The sequence below is a fragment of the Urocampus carinirostris genome, chromosome 17 (genome assembly GCF_059441175.1).
Source record: "Urocampus carinirostris isolate Australia breed hairy pipefish chromosome 17, RoL_Ucar_1.0, whole genome shotgun sequence".
Taxonomy (NCBI): domain Eukaryota; kingdom Metazoa; phylum Chordata; class Actinopteri; order Syngnathiformes; family Syngnathidae; genus Urocampus; species Urocampus carinirostris.
In genome coordinates this window covers 14,165,079-14,171,105 of record NC_142365.1, presented here as the reverse complement: position 1 = coordinate 14,171,105, position 6,027 = coordinate 14,165,079, and positions in this window count along the sequence as shown.

Here is a 6,027-nt window from a genome sequence, read left to right as displayed (position 1 = left end):
GTTTAACACTAATTAGACTGAATAAAAACAAAGCACAGCAGTGCAGTGGTTAGGGCGTGAGTGGCACAGTTCTCAGGTCATGGGATCAAACTTTCCTGTGTGGAGTTTGCATGTTCTCCCCATGCTTGCGTGGGTTACCTCCCACATTCCAAAAACATGCCTGTCAGGTTAATTGGTCGGTCTAAATTGTCCCTAGGTGGGAATGAGTAAGTGAGTTGTCTGTCTCTGTGTGCCCTGCGACTGGCTGGTAACCAGTTCAGGGTGTCCCCTGCCCACTGCTCCAGCACCCCCGCGACCCTACTGAGGATAAGCGGTGCAGCTAATGAGATGAGATGAGACCTGACTGAATAAAAACAAAGCACAGCATTGCAGTGGTTAGGGCGTGAGTGGCACAGTTCTCAGGTCATGGGATCAAACTTTCCTGTGTGGAGTTTGCATGTTCTCCCCATGCTTGCGTGGGTTACCTCCCACATTCCAAAAACACGCATGTCAGGTTAATTGGTCGGTCTAAATTGTCCCTTGGTGGGAATGAGTAAGTGAGTTGTCTGTCTCTGTGTGCCCTGCGACTGGCTGTTAACCAGTTCAGGGTGTCCCCCGCCCACTGCCCGAAGATAACTGGGATGGGCTTCAGCCCCCCCGCGACCCTACTGAGGATAAGCGGTGCAGATAATGGATGGATAAAACTGAGAACTAAAACTATACATGTTGGGACCCCATCTCAAACTCAAGTCATGTTTATCTGTATAGCCCTTATTTAAAAGAAGTCTGCAGATTTCTTCTTGGCTCTTGGTCTCCCTAGAAGTCCAACATTTTCTAACAAAACGTGAAGAAATGTATACAGATTTTCTAAATCCATTGTACTCAGCAAACAAGGTCACTCTGATATTGGTTTATTACTACTTACTCTCCGTTTATATCTGCCCAAAAAGCTAGCATTATTCCGTCGATGTACAGTGTGAATCACCACGACAGTGTGTGTGTAGGGGGGGGGTCGATGACGTCACAGATGATGCTGGGGGAGTCAGTCGTGAGTCAGAAGATGGGGGAGGAGCAAAAAAAAAAAGAAAAAAAATCTGGGAAGGAAGGTGCATAGCGCACCTGCTAACAGTGAGGATGACTCACCGTTGCTTTCTTATTGGATTTTTTTTTGGATGCACGGGCAAAAAACACGCGTGCACGATTTACTTGGGGGGTCCCGATGACTCACACAAAATAATCGGTCAAAATGTGTTCATTAATTGATCAACTCGAAGGTATACTACAAGGGCTTCTTCATTAAAGGGCCAGTGTGTGTTAGACAGCGACCCCTAGTGGTGTAGGAATACTTCATTTGTTTGAATTAAATACTATTGGTTTATATCAGGGGTGTCAAACTCATTTTAACTCGGGGGCCACACGATAGAACAAACATTCTGTCGGGGTCCGGACAAGTAGATTAAAGAGAAAGAAAAAGAGATAAAGAAATAAGAGAAAGAGGGAGGGAAAAGGAGAGAGGGCGGGACAAAGAAAGAGAAAGAGAGAGAGGGAAAGAGCGTGAGAAACAAAAGATAAAAAGTCGTGAGAGAGGGGAAAAGAAAGGGAGAGGAAGAAAGAAATCCAGAGAGAAATAGAAAGACAGAAGGAGAGAAAAGAAAGTGCAAAAGGTATGAAGAGAGAAAGAGAAAAGAGAGAAAAGGAAAAAAGGAAGTTAGAGCAAAAGAGGTTAAAAGACACAGAGAGAAAGAGACAATGAGCAACAAAGGAAGAGAAAAAGAGAGACACAGAGAGACAGAGTGGGAGAAAGGGGTGGAAAAGAAAGAAAGAAAGAAAGAAAGAAAGAAAGAAAGAAAGAGAGAGAGAGAGAGAGAGGGAAAGAGAGAAACAAATATAAGTACAGTGTCTTTGTGAGAGGCATCTGGCTTTGGCAACATCAGGTTGACATATTTCAACCTGCAGCTTGTTTTTCTCTTGCGCTTCTGAGTTTTGTCTCGCGGGCCGGATTCAATCCCTCAGCAGGCCTGATCTGGCCCGCGGGCTGCCTGTTTAACACCTGTGGTTTGCATTATAGGCAAAAACACATATAGTATTTCATAAACACGATTTGGGTTCGAAAAAACATGCTAGCTTGTCCCGGTGGTGCTTTTAGCATTTAACGGCCACTTACCGGACAAAGCTGAGCCCGAGTCCAGTCTTTCCGGCATCTTTCTTTTGTTTTCACTGTTTCCACATTTCGCCACTCATGTGAGCCACTTGATTATGGTTTGTCGCTAAATGCTGTTGTTATGTTTGGCTTCTCCAGCTTCATTTTTCAGTGTCGCTTTTCACAGCTGCTCATGAAAGCAAACATCGCTGAGTTTTGTGCACGTTTGACTTTTTTTTCAACTTTTTTCTTCTTTAGCCGTTTATTTTCTTTGACACCTGGCTGCAGGCGTTGGCTGAGGGATATGGCTATTGTTAGCTGCTTTTGCTTTGTTCTTCAGTGTCACTCGTCTTCCACAGATTATTGCGCAAGTAAACTTCATTCAGGCTTCTTCAAGTTTTTTTTCAGCTGTTTCCTCCTTTAGCCACTCATGTTAGCCACTTGGCAGAATATGGCTCGCCACTAGCCACTATTGTTAATGTTGGCATCTCCTGCTTCTCCTGCTTTGTCCTTCAGTGTCAATGGAATCTGTAAACATCCACTTTCTTTCCAACTTTTTCCTTCTCTAGCCATTTATGTTATTAGCCACTTTGCTGCAGGCTATGGCTTGCTGCTATTGTTATTTTTATCTGCTTTTTCTTCGTCCTTCAGTGTCACTGGTCTTCTACGGATTATTGCACAAGCAAACTTCATTCAGATATCTTCCACCTCTTTTCTATTGTTTCCTTCTTTAGCCACCCACTTTAGCCATTTGGCGGCAGGCTATGGCTCGCTGTTAATTGTTAGCTTCTCCTGCTACGTCCTTAAGTGCCACTCACCTTCCGCAGCTGGTCATTGGAGTGAAAGTCACAGAGTACCATGATTCAGGCATCTTTCACTTTTTTCCACTGTTTCCTTCTCGAGCTACTAATTTTAGCCACTAGGGCCAGACTAGAGCTTGCCGCTAGCAGCTATTGTTAGCTGATCCATGTAAATAATACTTGCTCTATCCTTCCAAACATCGCAGAGTTTTGTGCTTCTTCACTTTTTTCAACTGTTTCTTTCTCCAGCCACTAATGTTAGCCACTTGGCTAAAGGCAGCCATTGTTATTGTCAGCTGCTCCGTGTAAACAAAACTTGCGTTGTCCCTCAGAATGTTGCGGAGTTCCATGGCTCTGGCATCTTCCACTCTTCCACCGTTTCCTTGTCGAGCCACTCTTTTCAGCACTTGACTGCAGGTTATGGTTCTCAGCTAGCTGCTCCGTGTAAAAAAAGCTTGCTTCTTTCTTCAGAATTTTCCGTGGGTCAGGCATCTTCCACTTTTTTTCCAATGTTTTCTTGTCTAGTCACTCACCTGCAGACTAATGCCTCACGGCTATTGTTATTGTTAGCTAGTTTGTGTACATAAAGCTTGCATTTGCAATCTTTTACTGGCCTTTTTAGTAGCTTCTCATGCTAGCCGCTAAAGTTAGCCACTTACAGCAGCTCTGACCAACTTCAACATTTGGCTCTTTTTAGCCACTCAGTATTTGGTGCTAGCAAGGATTCGCAGCAGCTTTCATGTCTTGTCGAAATTCGTCATAGCTTACACCAAAAAAAGTCGGTTTGCAGATTTAAGTTATCTTTCAGACTTCCATAGTTTGTCTTCTTCCAATCTACACGTTTCACCTCCGTTTTAAGCTACACTCACCTCTAGTGGTGAATGATTAAATAGCATTTAGTCACCTGTTACTAGGCAGACTTCAAGGGGATGATGTCACCTATTTTTTTGTGATCAGTAAACAATTGAATATGACAAAAGGACATTTGGTCATTTTATTTTCGTGTTTTTTAGGTTCAATCAATTTATATCAAAATCATGTCGTGTGCAGTTTTTGTTCAGCATGATTGATAGTAAATAATTTGTGAGGAGCTTTACTACCACCTAGCGGTGATTTGGGGTGTACAAATTGTAGTCGTTTCCATGATGATTTTACAATACCTCTTTTTCATAAATATTTATTACGAACATAAAACCGCTGATGTATGTAATAAAATCATGCTTAATTATTTATTCTTTGTTTTTTTACATGTGGCCTATTCGAAGTTTAGCATCCCTGGCGGGGTTTTTGCGTGATGATTTACCGTATTTTGTATGTATATTGTTCAGGGATCAGAATGGAGATTTTCATTTTCAGCTGAAATAGCCAGGGTCCAGGGGCCGCAGGCCCCGGCCAGGTCCAGGGCGGAGCCCGGTGGGGGAAGCCAACAGCATTTATCTTATTTGCTATGTGAAAATTGCACTAGAATGAATTAAATCCAACAAAACAGAAACCATGTATTGTTTTCAGTTTTAAGATGTTTAAAACAATTGGGGGATTACAATGTTACAACCATCACCATTGTTGTTGTGTTTTGATGATGAAGATGGACCTTGTATTTAGCCACTAATCAACAATGTATATGAAAATATATACATTAATAACCATTCATCATTAATTTGAAAATAGAATGCACAAACTGAACATGCTTAAAGAAAATACATGTCAGTCTGTGACAGTCTTCTCCAGCCATGACCACTTCAATTTATTCTTGATTCCTTTATCAATCTCGGAGACAAAAGCCTCGTCTTCTTTTCTTAGTATTTTCATATTTACTTTTTCAAACACTCATTTCACCGTTTGAAAAGACCGGAAGGAGCGCCATGTTTGAGAAAGCCAATGCTCTGAACAAAAGCTCCGCTGATTGGTTATCAGCGAACCTATCGACCAATGGTAGGAGTCGATCTATTTGTTAGCTAAACCACGTTGTGTGTTATAGATCTAATGCGCTGCGCTTCTTTTTGCCGATTTTTCTCGCGATCTCTAACTGCTAACTTGGGGTGATGAAACAGTCACGTATCATACCTCACCCCCCCAAAATATTTTCTCATCGAATTTAGACGATTTACGGGAATGACCTTTGGGGTTCAAAAACAGCGGAAATCCGCGGATCCGCGGAAAATTCTGATCCCTGATTGTTGTATTTTACGTATATTCTTATCACCTGCTGGTCAATGTTTTTTTTTTCCATATAAGATTCACACCTACTTTTTTGTATTTTTTTTAGACTGTAGTTGTTTAATTCAATATATGTTTCTACAAACATATTTTTTTATATAATTATTCACAGTTCAATTATGTTTTTTGATTATTTATTTATGCGTACTCTTTAGTTTTTATTTATATATTTAATTGATTTGAATTTGTGGTACATTTTTCTGTTGTGATCATGTTTTGCACCAGAATTCTTTTTTTTTTGCAGTATCAGAGAACATTTTTTTAAAGTTCTGATTCATCTGCTGAAATATATATTCCGTATATAATATTTAATCTTTTTTTGATTAATGAAAGAAATCATGCACTTTGTCGTTTTTCCTGGGGTCATTTTTTCGGGATGTTTTTCGCTGATCTTTTCACAAGTATTTTTTTGAATTGTAAATATATTTTCTGTGTATCTTTTTTTCTTATTTTTTATGATGAGGAATTTTTCATTTTGTCTTTGAGTATTTTTTCTTATTTTTTCTGACGCGATGACTTGTATATATTATATATTCTGTGTACCTAATATTTCTTACTACTTTAAAGTTTTCAAAAATCAGTGTCTTTTGTTTTATTTAACTATGTCGGTCATCTTTCCTTCCATTTTTGACACATTTTCTCAAGTTTTTACGACATACATATTCCTTCCTTTACATATGTTGACAAATGTTAAGCAGTTTGTTCTTTATATTTCTTTGTCCTGTTTTCTGTTTTTTTAAATTACCTTGTGTTAATTTTCCTGACGTTTTAGATGCATCTTTCCCACAGCTTTTTTTTTGTTTTTCCCGTGCTCTCATGTAGGTTTTAGATCAGGGGATGGTGTAATAATAGTCTGTGGTTTGTAATAATCTGTGGTCTTTGCAGCCCTTT